Source organism: Delphinapterus leucas, chromosome 8 (assembly GCF_059928025.1).
Source record: "Delphinapterus leucas isolate spDelLeu-1000000601 "Yukka" chromosome 8, BTC_Dleu_Yukka2, whole genome shotgun sequence".
NCBI classification, from domain to species: Eukaryota; Metazoa; Chordata; class Mammalia; order Artiodactyla; family Monodontidae; genus Delphinapterus; species Delphinapterus leucas.
In genome coordinates this window covers 62052738-62067796 of record NC_143136.1, presented here as the reverse complement: position 1 = coordinate 62067796, position 15059 = coordinate 62052738, and positions in this window count along the sequence as shown.

Genomic DNA, 15059 nt, shown 5'->3' with positions numbered 1-15059 from the left:
TAGAATAGGAGTGATAATAGTGTTTACCTCATAGGGTCCTTTTGAGAATTCATTGACATAGTGTAGGCAAAGTGCTTAGCATAGTGATTTCACATCGGAAACAGTAAATGTTTTATTACTCACATTTTGATAACCATCTAAAATTCCATGTGTGTAGTCCATATGTATACAGAAGCTTGCTCATTTCCTGTGGGCTTGGGGTCTGTACCACAATTTGTAAAGCTTACTCGTGACTACTTTGAAGGCTAACCAGCACTGCTCACAAGGAATGGGGTAGGACATTTGTCATGTGGGCAAAAAACAAGCTTGCTTAGCTCCAGTTGGCTTATATCGTTGTAGCAGTTGGTGGTGTAGAAGAAGGGTATACTGGGTTAGAAAGACAATGTTTTTATCCAGAATATCAGTTATACTGATCATTTTGAAATTGTTTTCATTGGAAGTATTTTCTCTGACAATAAATAAAAAGATGTCCTTGCTGTGTTGCATGGGCACTAGTACTCACCTTATTCCGTGGAACAAAACCCTGCATCCTTAGTATTCATCACTAAGCTAAGACTGAATCCAACATGGTAATGAAGGAAGGGGAACTGACTGGCCTCTTGTGTGTGTTCAAGGCAGTGGTTTTTAAATAACACAGGCTTTGGGAAGTTAACAAGTCCAAGTCCATACAGCTATTAAGCGGAGGAGCCAGAATTTGAAGTAGGTGTGTCCAGTTCCAAACCCTGTGCCCTGTAGCACATACCCCCTGAGCCTAGGAAGCCTTTCCTGTCTCTTTTCCTCCTATCTGAGGTAAAAACTTATAAGATGCTGTGGAGAGGACTGGTTTTTTGTTGTGAAATCCCCACCTTTGGAAAGAACTATTTGTTAGATGATGACCTCAATAGAACCTACTTTCTGGATTGTTTCTAAGAGACATTTTTTTTTTTTAATTAAATGAGGCTACCATTAACTAAATTAGTTCAGAAAGACAAGCTCTTAGGTTAGACAACAACCTTCTCATCTCTTTTTTTTTTTCTTTCAAGTTTTTTTGAATTCTGTGGAGGTCATGGCAGGCCCAGTGCAGACAGAGGTCTCCTACTTTGAAAGGTCAAGAGAGGCAACTTCTGGTATGTCCCTTGTCCGAAGTGAAATTCCCTCTTTTAGATCTACTCCATGCACAGGAGAACTTCATGACTATGCATATATGCAAGAGACCCTTGACCAACCCAAGACCTTTCCAAATTCTTAAATTAGAAGGTATCCCAATAGTATATTATTTATTCTTTAAAATATAGTACTAAATATGTAGGTGATGAACTGTAGACAAGCATTAACATTTCCAAGTTACATGTAACACAGAATAGGTTTTTACTTACTTTACAAGAGTTACTCTGTATGTGAGTATAAGGACAGAACTAAAGTCGTGCTGGGTGGCTACAGGAGCACACCAGCCCTATAACTTGGATTGCAAATTAGTGCTCCATTCCGTATTTTTCCAATTTGCTGCAGGGGATGGGTACTGATCTTGAAAACAATACATATCACACTTTTAAAATTATGTCTTAGCAGAATTAACATACATCAAAGAGTTTTCTGATCACTAAACTGTTAAGTTCTCAAATGCCAAGGGTCCACTGTATGTTCTGCGGAAGGGTAACAGGTAAATGCTACTAGTAGGAGAAATATGGATGAACTTTTCAGCTGCCCTTTCACAGTGAATTACAGCTTGAGAGGCTGGCATTCGCTGGCTAATTTGAATGAAAAGGGAGGGAAAGGAAGGAGGAAAAGCAGGGTTCAAAACAAGCTGTGGTTCTTCAGGGAGGATCTCTGAATAAAAGAAATAGTGAGAAATTCCCAGAAGTTGTGTGCACATGAAGGTCAGGTGGGGAGAAAGAATGTTTAGGAAAACTCTCACAATTTACAGTTTGGCCGAAGGCAGACCCTAGCCAAGATCTTTCTTCCTTCAGTCCTAACTAGCTTTCCCCAAACCTCACCAGTGCTGAGCTCTATCCTCCAAGTGAGGGTGAGATGGGGAAGAAACCTTCCATGTGGTCCCTGCAGATAACACCATAGGACGTCTGCAGGTGGGGTGGGTGTGTTTGTGTTTTTCTCTTTTCTCTGTGAGAGCACCCTTCCTTCTCAACACAGAGCTTTCATTTCCTCCTTTCTCATTAAAAATATTAAGAAGTCAGACCTACAGGCAGTTGTACCATTGCTTCAGCTGCATCCAAATGAAATGATGGCTTTGGGAACAGATCCAATCTGCAGCCCAGAGAATGCAAGCTGCACCGCGGACCGCCCCCCGCCCCCTGACATTACTTCTCTCAGAGTTACCCTTATATTCCTGCTCACTATTTAGGTTGCTTTTCTAGTTTTTGAAAACTTAGCTCCACATTTATTCCCCTTCTTAAACAGACCTGTTTTCTTTATCCAAGCCAGTTGAAGCCTTTTCTTCCATTTTGCACACAGTCTCCTAAATGCCCCTCGAGGTAAGCGTCATTATTCACCCACCTCCCCATGGCCCCGTCCCTTCTAGCACCCACTTCTCACTGTTGTTGAACAAGGCTGCAGACATTCTCACCCCATGGTGGGGTGGCTGCCTGGACAGCAATCCACTGAGTGGAACACACGTGCTGACAGCAGCATCTTCCAGTTCAAATGTCTGTGCTTCATACCCTTGCCACCTGTTCCGAGCAGATGGGAGGCTGCCACAGAGGAGGCTGGTGCTGAAATGCCGCTCATGTGCTCTGCAAACCAAATAGCTTTGTGTGTGCGGGAGCAGGAATTTTATTGTTGTGATAAAATGATGGAACACAGGGTGCCACAACTGTTTGCTACAGTTGTTTTCATTCTAAATTCCTTCCAGTCGGCCCAGGTAGTTGGGGCAGACGATTGGGAACAGGTGTATCCCAAGCTCTGGTCCGCAGTGAGCACGTGGTAACTCTGGGCGGCAGGAGGGGTGTGGCAGGGTTAGTATCTGATGGCCGGAAGGCGAAAGGGCTCCCCTTATGCCCTGTGGTGCAACCGGGGCTTTGGGTCCGGGGCTTTGGGTCCGGGGCTTTGTGATCACCCAGCCTCATGGGTTTTGCCCAGTTTTCTTTTAAGAAATAATTTGGTCTCATGGGACATTATTGGAGAACTTAATAGTGGCCCATTAGAGCATGGAGAAATACAGAAGTAACACTGATGGGGGTTTGTGCTGAGACCATATAGTATGTCACAGAGTTCGGTCATTGTCAAGAGAGTAGAACAGTGCGAGTTCTGTTTTTCTTTTAGATGTCTTTAAAATCCTCCCCCATGGTCTGTACAGTTGTGTCCTAAACATCAAGGCCCCTCAGATATTTGACCAAATTGCCTTTCAGATTTGGGGAAAATAAATTGTCTATATCCTCAAACCATTCACCTCTGCCTGTGTTCCAGGTGGACACTCTGGAGGTGATACGGCATCCGGAAGAAACCACCAACATGAAGGGGCAGACCATGGCTTCTTACTTCCGGGTATGGAGTCTTCTCGATCTCTATCCTGCCTGTTTCCAGAAAGGACTTGCCAACCCTTCCCACAAGAGGCCCAGATACCACAGAGTCACTGAAATAAGAGCAAAGCTCAAGAGTCAGTTAAGAAAGGTGGTGGTGTATAGGGAGAGGAAAATTATAACAGGGAACCGCCCCTCTGAGGACAGTGTTCTCTGATCTCAGAAAGACCAGATGAGCCCTCAAGTGTCTACAGAAGGCCCTCTCTGCCACTGGCACGTAGCCCTGTCCATTGAATGTGCTGATTCTGTTAGCATTTCAGCTGCTTCTTGGCCTTAAAACTACTGGAGTCAGCCACTTTTCCAGCATATTTACTGAGAAGTAAAGTAGTTAGTACAATTCCAGAAGGTTCATGAGAGGCTATGTCTTAGCTTCGACTTTCTTTTCCTAGATTGAATTGACCCATTGCAAGACCCATTTGCCTGAGCCCAGTTATTGCCCATCTCTGTTACCACAATTCCTCATGTTTCATCTGGTGAAATGACTCCTTTGAGTAAAAACGTCGTCTCTAGAGGGACTCTGTCAAATGCACATTAGATAGGAAAGATAAGACACTGTCAATTTGTACTAATTTGAACAGATTTGTTTATCTTCAAATTATGAAGCATTGGGGTTGGAAGCCCCTTTTAGATCATTGACTATGGGGAGCTGAGGTCCAGGCAGCTTCACGACGGACATGCTGTTAAGCCAAAGATGGAACTACTGAACTCAGGGACGACGAAATAAGGTTGTAAGTTGGGGTCGGCCACAGGAAGGGGTTTGGCAGGAATGGTAAGTCAAGTGGATCATGAGCTGGAGTTGCCAGGCAGGCTGAAGGGTAGGGCCTGGGAGCCAGCACCGTGCAAAGAAGGTTCCACCAAAAGCTAGCAGGTTCAAGAAAGATGTAAAGCTAAGAAGTCTGACTTATCCAGCTGTGCTTTAGAGGCAGACTAGAATTGGCCTCAGGGGTATGGATTGTAAGGGCCTAGAGGACTTTGGGTGCAGCACTCCATCTGTGCAGTGATCCCTTCTCCAGCAGGTGGGTTTTCAGCCCCTGCTTCGTCCCTCATGGTTGGACATTTCTAATTGTCACTTATTTCTTATCTGAGACCTACCCTGATCATGTCCCTTTAGTGGCTTGACTATATCCTCCCAGCGTGTGTGTGTGTGTGTGTGTGTGTGTGTGTGTGTGTGTGTGTGTGTCCGTCCCATGGGATTTGGAGGCTCTGATGGACTCTGTGAGGCATCCTCAAGATCCTAGAGTCCCTCTTTCAGCAGAAGAAGCCTCTGGCTTACAATTTTCAGAAGTATATCCATAACAACCAGTTGGGTGTCCTCAAAATACTGGTCCCCAAATGCTAAAAAAAAAGGCACATTGCCAAGCTAGGTAACCGTGTATTGGATTAGTAGGAGGTAGGATTATGAATAATGAAACTGATTTTACATGTGGCTTGTAATTGCCCCTGAAGGCATGTCCAAAAGAGGAGCTGCCACAGTGGATGCCCGTGAGGAGCAGTGAGCACCGCTCAGCTTTTCTGTGTGCTCTCTCTCTGCGAGCGCCCCTGCCGGACACTCGCTGTATGTTAGTTCATCTTCATTATAATCTGTTTTCCCGCTGATTTTCTTGTTTTCTTTGCCCTCTTTATTTTTCTTGTTTTTCCTCTGCCTTATTAACAATGACATTGGTAAGATTTGCTTAGACTTCCTGGTGATTGTTAGGTTGAAGAAGCAACTGACCCCTGCCTGAAAGCTGGACATTTTACGAGACCAGTGCTCTAACCTCTGAGTTAGGGAGCCAAAGCTGGATATTTTAAATTATGGATACAGTTTATGAACATCACCTTGGCATACCAGAGACCAGCTAGTTCTGGTGATGGAGTTACGAGGTAACCTAAACAAGTTCTTAGGTGGCTGAGTTTCTGCCAAATGGGATATGGCCTGGCACCAGGTGATGTTTAAAGAATACTTTTGAATTTGTGGGTAGTGATAAGTACTCGTCAGAGCTTACATTGTTGTTTCTTTTTGCTGGATTCTTGTGTAGCCTCGAAGGTTCCATGAGTTGTTTACAAGCCAACAAACTGCCCTGGAGGCCCAGCAGGCCTGTGTCGTAATTATCTATTATGTTTGTGGTAACCTCATTTCATGTGTGTTTTTCTCCCTGGTAGTATTCTCTGATGGATCTGCTCTCCAAAATGGTGGTGGGACAGCCCCACTTTGTACGCTGCATCAAGCCCAACGATGACCGAGAGGCACTGAAGTTCACCCGAGACAGAGTGCGGGCCCAGCTCCGCTCCACAGGCATCCTAGAGACGGTCAGCATCCGCCAGCAGGGTTATTCCCACCGTATCCTCTTTGAAGAGTTTGTGAAAAGGTCAGTCTGGTATCTTGGGAACTACATTATGTTAAACACAGCTCTGCCAAGGCCCTTCTGTCCCCTGGGATCACTCCTCCTGCCCACTTGCCTCCAAACATGTAATTGGCTAGTTACCAGCTAGCATTTACTTGCTTCATTGTTGTGTTTCTCCTGTGCTCCAACTAAATTATACAGTCATCTGGAGGACAGGTTAAGCTCCCTCCTGATCACATTTGAAAAATAAAAATGTCCATAGATATTTATCTGTTATATATCCTTAGGTTTCAAAATCTCCAGATATTTAATTGCTATGACAAAAGTATCCCTCCATAAATGGGTCAAGATTCTGGCAAATGTAAATGCACCCAGGCATCCACTCCTCTCCCAGCATCTGGCACGATATAATGTGATAGCTAACATCTACATAGCACCTGAATTGTCCCAAATATATAATCTCCTTTGATCCATACAACCGCCCTGTAAGCTAGGCTTTATTATTATCCCCATTTTACAATTGAGGAAATTGAAGCACAGAAGGAAATTAAGTGATTTTACCAAGATCCCATGCTAGTAAATGGTTGAGCCAAAATTTGAACCCAGGCAGTCTGGCTATAGCAGCCACACTTTTAATCTCCTCGGTCTACTACATTCCATAAATGTTTATTGCAAAAATTGCTGTAGAGCTTTCTAAACCCAGAAACTGCCTTTACCTGAGAGTGAAATGCTGCTCTTTTCTGAACAGCTGCCACAGGTATGCCTTACACATGCATATGGTTGCAGGTAGGATTTTCACAAAACTTTCCGTGAAGAAATAAGGAACAAGAATAACAAAAAACCACCTCTGAGGAACACTAGTGTCTGAGGATATCCAGAGAGGAAAATTAATATTCATTATAAAATCTGTTTCTTTTTACCACCATTCTGAAACTAATGCCCAAGGTCATTTTTCCATTTTTTCCTCAGGGAAGAATGGATCCTAATGTGGCAGGTCGCTTCATCAGGTCTTCCCAATGCCACTAAATTGCATGGAGACAAAAGGGCAAAAAAAATTCCTTGCAATGAGAACTTTTAAATTAAAAATAAGAACGAAATGGCTTTTTAAAACGAAGTGTCTTTGAGCCTCTTTTTCCCTCTTAAATTTGGAGGTGGAACAAACAAACACATTTTAGCTCATGAATGTGACTAGTCAAGTATTTTTAGCCACTAAGTGTTGAATACATAAAAATATTTAAGAAAACAGGTCAAATGCTAAACAGATTGGCACTTCTTTGTTCATAATCAGAAAGCCAATAGGCAAGTATGAACAAGAGTTTCAAAATGTCAGTAAATCTGAGGGTATCAAAGATTTCTGAGCCAGCAGGTTAATTGGTATTTTGATCCTTTTGAGCAACTTAACAACAAAATGGATGAGTTAACAGTTTCCCCCCTTGATGTTATTCAACAAATAGGTGCGCCTCTTATCTTCCTGTTCGGGAGTGCTGTTTTGTAAACTCTTAGCAGGAAATATGCAGACAAAACAATCAAAGGCAGGGCTTATCAGGTGGTGGTAAATAAAAGATAAAGACTTGTTTAATGTTACTCTTTACCTTTTTGTATTTTCTGGCACTCAGTACTGAAGCCTGACGTGCACACCTGAAAGGCTGTGTTTTGAGGATTATGTTGTCGGGTTCCCAAATGCAGAAGGACTTCCCCAAGTCACCCAAGTCTGCAGACATGGCCAAACCTAAAACATTTCTTTGCCCCATCATCCTTGAATTTTCTGGCCAAATGACTTAGAAGTGCCCTTCCTATTTTCCATTCATGGAGCCTTCAAAGAAAGGGTTACTTCCAACACCCTCTCATCAATGGGGCCAGGTGGATTGGAAGCATTCATCTATCTAGTCTCAGGTAGGCATGAGAAAGGCCACCTGACAGTGCTGGGCAGCTGGCTGAAACCTCCTGGAAGTCATGCTGTTGAGACATCACAGAAAATGACTATGAACACTCATTGGCTTTGTGGTCAGTGGGCTCTGAAGTATGGTCTGGCAGAAGGTCTATACTGGGATAACACATATGACTGCACATATTGGGATGTGTTCTGGCCAGTGTCTCAAGGGTAGCACAGCACATTCAGTTCAAAGTCTTATGGTTTGTTTATTAAACTCTTGTAGTAAATAACATAATTTAGTGAGGAGGTCGGAGTTCCCGTCTCCTCTTGGATATAGTATTTGGCAAGTAGCCTAACATTTCTGTAAAGGGTGTTTCATCACCTGCACGGTAAGAAGTCGGGAATACGCAGAGCCCACATCCTAAAGATTTCCAGAGGCTACATGCAGATTCCGGGGCCTTAGCCTCTGAGTCCTCCAGAAAGGCCCACCTCTCCCACTTGAGCTCACAGGAGGGAGAACTGCATTCCCAGGACCCAGTTCATAACAGCTGTGAAATCAGTGTCTGTTGAACAAAGTGAAACTCTTACCTCTTCTCCTTCATCAGCAACTTCCATTTCTTCTCATGATGGCGTGAGAGCTATGTGCCCTGGTATCTCCTTCATCTCCTTCTCCCTTCTATTCCTCTACTTCCTCTCCTCCAGAAATCTAGGGTCACCTCTGTCTTCTCACTTTCTTCAAACAATCCATCAAAAGTCCTGCCAACTTTACCTGCTAAAGTTTCTCAAAAAGTTTCCCTTGGGAATTTCCCGATCCCTTCTCCCAAGGCTTTATTAATCCCCCATCCCTTCTCCCAAGGCTTTTTAATAATAATAACAATAATAAAGCAACAGCTTGAGATATAATTCATATATGATAAAACCCACCCTTTTAAAGTACACAGTTCTAAGGTTTTAGTGTATTCACAAGTTGTGCAACAATAACCACTATCTAATCTGAACAGCTTTTTATGTGCTTATTGGTCGTTTGTATTATTTCCTTTGAAGAAAGGTTTATTCAAATCCTTTACCCATTTAATTATTGCTTTTTATATACTCTGGATACTAGCCCATTATCAGATATATGATTTGCAAATGTTCTCTCTTATTCGGTGGGTTGTCTTTTCAATTTCATGATGGTATCTTTTCATGAATGAAAGTTTAAAATTTTGATGAAGCCAAATTTTTCTGTGTTTTCTTTTGTTAGTAATGCCTTTGGTGTCATATCTAAGAAACCATGCTTAATCCAAGGTCATGAAGCTTTATTCCTATGTTTTCTTCTAAGACTTTTATAGTTTTAGGTCTTATATTTAGACCAGTGGTCCATTCTGAATTATCTTTATGTATGATGTGAAGTACAGGTCCAACTTAATTCATTTGTTCATAGATATCAAGCTTTTCCTAGCACTGTTTGTTGAAAAGACTATTCTTTCCCCGGTTGAATTGTCTTGGCATCCTTGTTAAAAATCGATTGACCATAAATTGGTCATAAGTTATTTCTGACTTCTCAATTCTATCCCATTGATCAATACCTATTCCAAACGTTTTGAGGCTCTTTTGTCCACCCTCTTGACTTAACTTCCTAAATGGACTTCATGCCTGTTCTGTTCTCCAAAGAGCCACAGAGGACAATTTACCTAAAATTCCTATCTAATCATGTTGCTTCCTTGATTAAAATCCTTAATTGAAATGACCATCCCAGACCTCACTGGGTGAGCATCAACCCCTCTGCCTGATATGGGGAGTCTCCCTGTCTGGATCCTGCCCACCTTTCCAGTCTCTTCTTTCTTGTCTTCCCACCTCTCAGCTCACATTCCAGCAAAAACCAAACTACTTAAGAGTTCTAGGAACACCCCACGTCATTCCATGCTTCCCTGCTTTGAGCAAAAGCTCATGTTGTGCTCGTGCTTTGGTGCCTGAATCCCCCTTCTCCAAGTTTTCAGTCAGCTGACTTACCCTGGCTAACCCCTGCTCATTCCTCAGGACTTTGAACAGGCATTTTCTTCCCTGCAACACCCTCCTTGAGTCTCCCAGGCTGAGTTAGGAGCCCCTCTGATGAGCTTCATCAGTAGGGCTGACTACATTGAGGTAGAAACTAGCTGCCGGTCTCTTACCTTGACATTAACCACCTGGGAGGCAGGGATATTTTGCAGCCAACTTTGTATCTGTACTGTCCAGCACTGTTCAGCACTGTCCCTGATACAAATTAGGCGTTTAGTAGATATTTATTGAATTGAATCAAACTTTTACTCCTTCCCCTTCATCACTATCTTCTTTTACCATCTCCTGACTGACTCTTTGGTCCTTGCAGTTCTGAAGGGCATGACAAGAATATGGAGCTGGCTTTGTTGAGGTTAAGTTTAATCTGCATTATGAAGTAGAATCTAGATTGTTAGAGCATAAGATTTCAGGTAAGTGATAAGTAGTTCTCTATCAAGAAAAGGTAAGAAACCATAATAAGTTAATAAAAAGTCTCTACCCAGCTTGAAAATGCTATTGTTAAGAGTTTGATACATTAAAAAGGTGACTTTTAAACAAACTTTCCTTCCTTCTCTCTACAATAAACGCTGATGTTTTTTTTTTTCTAGAAGAGACAGACTTCACAGGACAAGGGAGATTCTCTGCTCTGGCTCCTTTCTAGACTCTTTTCTCATCTTCCCACCTCTTAGCTCACATTCCAGAAAAGAAGGAATCTTTTAGATTAGAGCTCCCTAACATAGCACAACATATGCCCTATTAAGGCAAGAGCCTCTAAAATCAGGCTGCTTACTTGGTGTATTAGTCAGGAATCTTTTAATAACAAGTGACTGAAACTGAAGTGAATTCAAGCAAAATTTAAAAGGGGATGATATATTGGCTTACATAACTAGGAAGTCCAAAGATATGTCTGGATACAGGACATCAAGCAATTTTACCAAACCACTGTCTTCTTTTCAGCAGCTTTGCTTCCCCTCTTTGGAGTTTCTTGTCAGCTAGGCAGTTCTTCCTCACATGTCGGCAGAGACGGTCCCTGGAAGCTCCTGTAGGAAGCATCCTAAAGACTTAGCAACATAAGCAGCAAGCAAGTTCCTGAGAGTTCCCATGCAAGGAACTCTCTGGTTGTCCCAGCCTGGGTCATGTGCCAGTGCTTATACCAGCAACTGTGCCCAAGGGGATGATTGGCAGGGTCTTTGGTCAAGTCCCAGGGCATGGAGTCAGCCCCATGTGAACCATGGTCTGAGGGACTCTGTTAAAGGAAGGAGAGGAAGAGGGTGGGTAGGCTAAAACCATAGGCATTCATTACCCCTTATCTGACCAATACATACCCTGGAATCAACTGTAACAGTGCCAAAAGGTCTACCCCAACCTGGGTAGCTAGAGGAGATCTTTAATTTAGAATTTTCTAAGAAGGATAAAAGTTCCGTTGACAATAACAGTGTTAACTCTGGAATGAGAACTATATACAGTTTACTAAGTTAACCTAAGCATAGTTGGCTCTTTGTTTTTGGGGATCTTTGTCTTTTGAACCACTGCTCTACTATACAGCAGGTTTCTGAAAACAGTTTCCAGCTCTACTTCACCAAGGGATTATAAAAAACTTATAATCTATTCTGGCCCAGTTTGAGTTCATCTTCTTGCATTTTTGACACTTTTCTCTTTATCAGTATGGGTCATAATAGCCTTGTCCTATCTAGGACTGTGTTGGATGTCACTTTTCTTTGTCAGGGTCTCTCACCTGGCCTCTATTTGTACTCTAAGAATAGTCTTCAGTAATTACTTTGCTCAAGAAGGCTGCTTCTTCCCTTTCATACTGCAGAATTCTTGCCATGATTTAATACTCCCTTAACAAAGCCTTCTTTCTATTTCAATTTATACTCTAAGAGAGAAGACCCATAAAACTCCTCACTGAGGACATCTCCAGAGTTGACCAATTGACTTTCTTGGATTCTAGAGCAATCCTTTGAGATCCACATGCTTTTGCCAGTGGATTGTCTGGAGCAACTCTAGACATCCAGACATTTTCGAAGTCGACCTTTGTTTTCAAGTCTTTCATATTTGGACTTTGACCGTTGACTTCTTACTTATTTTTGTATCTCTAGCATCTTGTATGGTATGGTGTCTAGCCCATGGTGTATGTTTAGTATTTCTCAAATGAGGGAATCTGTCAATTAGGAATGCATTTGACTGTGAATAACAAACAATAAATATTTTTAGTGGCTTAACCCAGAGTTTCTCAGTCTCAGCACTGCTGACATTTTGGACCAGGTACTTCTTTGTTGTGGAAGGCTATCCCTGTGCCTTGTAAGATGTACAGCAGCATCCCTAGCTTCTACCTTTTAAGATGCGAATAGCAACACCTCCCCACCCTAAATTGTGACAATAAATATTGTCTCCAGATATTGGCAAATGTCCCCTGGGGAGCAAAATTGCCCAAACTGAGAACCATTGCCAAACAGATTTGTTTGTTTGTTTCTCACAAAAAGAAATTGAGAGGTAAGCTATTTTTAATGTTATATTAGCTGTTCAATGATGTTATCAGGGGCCTGTGTATCTTCTGACCTCCGTTCATTTCTTTTTACCATCTTTAGTGTGTATGGGTTAGCTTATAGTCTCGTGGTTACAATGTAGCTGCTACCTCTCCAGGCATTATGTCTGCATTCAAGGCAGGAAGAAAGGGAAGGGGTAGGATGAATAGCTAAGTCAGCCACATTTGCCCAGCTTTTATTAGGAAAGAAAACATTTTCCCAGAAACCATTTCACATAACCTCTCATTGGCCTGGACTTAGTCACATGACCATTCCTAGCTACAAAGAGGGGTTTAGAAAGTGGGGAACGGGTCTGGGGCTGGGTGCATTGTGACCCAGAGAAAAACTGGTGTTCAGTTAGCTAGGAAGAAGTGGGAACGGTAATGGGAGAGGCACTAATTATGCTTGTCACAGAAAAGAAATCTAATGTTTATTAATTGAATGAAGGAATGACCTGAACGACTAAGGGGCTGAATAAACTTGAATAAATACTTTCAGTTCCTCACAACCCGCTCATTTCTTACTCCTTGCTACCTCCTTCCTCAGGATTGTAGTTTAAGAATTAAAAAGTGCAGAAGTGCCTGAGTGGAAGCAGGCAAGATATTGAGGACCCTTTAATCCCATTGCCATGGAAAGATGTTTTTGCAGTTTTAAGCCTGCAACAAATTCCTTTAGCTCTTGCAAAGTGAACTGAATGTCATCAGTTATCACTGTGAAAACTTTATCTATAAGGACAGGGTCCCTGATATTCTCTTACAGAGCCCCAGGGTTAGTACTGGCTCACAGAACAGGAGTTGAGAGAAAAATCAGCATCACAGAAGAATCCAGACATCTCAAGAAAGACTGAAATCCAAATTTCAATTTTCAAAAAATAAAGCTGCTACTTTCTTCTCTGGGTAGTGAGCAGTGAATAGGAAAACACAAATCCTCCAGCAGCTCGGATGGCGATGCCATGCCTTATCTCTCCCAGGACATCCCTGGGGTTTTTTCTTTTCACCTATAACCACACAGGTGAGAGCCTGACATAAAATAGATCTTAATGTGCTATTTAGATAAGTCACTATTTCTGCAGCAAAGTGAACAGAATCCTCAGTTCCCTGCAAATTGATTTACGAGGTTGCGAGAGATATGTAAGAGATAATACTTAGGGAGGATAATGGACAGCTTCAGCATCGTGAGTAAAATACGTTGCATGCTTATGTGAACAGTCTCTGCATTTAGCTTCTAGGGGCAGCAGTTGAGTGGTGGCATTCTCTGGGAGGAATCTCTAACAACTGCTGTTCTTGTATACTATCATTCCCACCCTTTTGTTGTTGTTGTTGTTTTGAGAGAGTGAGTTGCTCACCGCTCCCCAACTGTGTGTGCATTGATGCCTTTTATATAGGTGAGACCTTGGATGACTTCTTTTCTCCCTTAACTCTTATATTACCATTGTTATGACTTTGGTTAGTGCAGTAAACAAAAAACATTCTAAAACTACCTTTTAAGATATCATTGAAAAACTCTAAGAGATGGCCTGGTCCAACTTTCCCATTTCACAGATGAGAAGACTGAGGCCAGAGGGATGATGTAGCTTTGCCAAGGTCCCATACTCTAAGGAGGTGACAGTATCAGTAACTCTCCAGTTTACTATGGACTGAAGAGAATTTCTGTGACCACCTCTCTCCATTCTTAGGGTGCAGTATGGGTTCAACTTGGCCTGGCCTGGCCTGAAGATCCCTCCCAACTTGCCTATAGATGATTCACAATCCCAAAACTTATTCTTTTAAGACCCTCCTTTTCTCACAGAGCCCAAACTGCTGACAGCTGTTTCTTATCTATTCAAGTATCAGAAAAATCATTTTTGTAGCTGATAGCTCTGCAAATTGAGACTGAAATCTATAGTGGTGATTTGAAAAGTGGATACAAGAGGTAATATCAATCACACTACTCTCCAAAGATACTGAGTGGCAGCAGGAATAAGCCCAGGCTGTCTTTCCCAATTTCCTTAATGTCTGCTCTGTGGGCAGCCTCATGAGCTAATTCAGTTATAGGGAGGAATCCATGTAGTAAAGAAACACAGGGAACAGTGGCCATGCTATGGAAACAGTATGTGAAGAAATAATAAAGGAAAACAAGAAGAAAGATGCTATGAAGATGTTAGACGGTATCATTGCAGTTGAGAAGACTGCCACCCTGGACTTTTGAACTGGCTGCCTGGCTTATTCTATGAAAATCAGTAGATGTAAAACTCTATGTCCCTGCTTGGAGATTCCTTAAACAAATTTCAGTGGGACTAGCTTATGTTGGATAATAACAATGAAGCAACAGAAGGAAGACAGAATGAAGAAAATCACGGACAAAGAAGAAAAAAGGTGGAAGAGGAGGAGTATGCGAGGAAACCTCCTGGCACAGAGATGGCAAATGGGCGCCACTTTGCTCTCCAGCCCCAGCTGCAGACCTGGCTCCTCAGTCAAGGCACATTTCCTCCAGAGCCCAGATGGGGCTTTGGAATTCCCTCCAATATGGTGCTCTAAGAAACCGCTGCCCAGTCCATCAGCTGACCCACAGTTGACCTCTTAGTCATTCCTTTTCTAGCATGTTCTATTCACTTTACAGTGCATAGCTGCCCAACCCTGAAAACCATGGTTTAGGGATGGATGACTCAGAGGAAAAATTGCTAGCTGCTTTTTCATAGACGTTTGGGTTGGGGAAGAGAAAAATAAATTTTTGTCAAAGAAAGGAAAAGAAAGGAGAGAAGAGCATTTATTGACCATCTGCTTAAGGCAGGCTTCATGTTAGTGCTTTACATATACATCTCACTTACTAC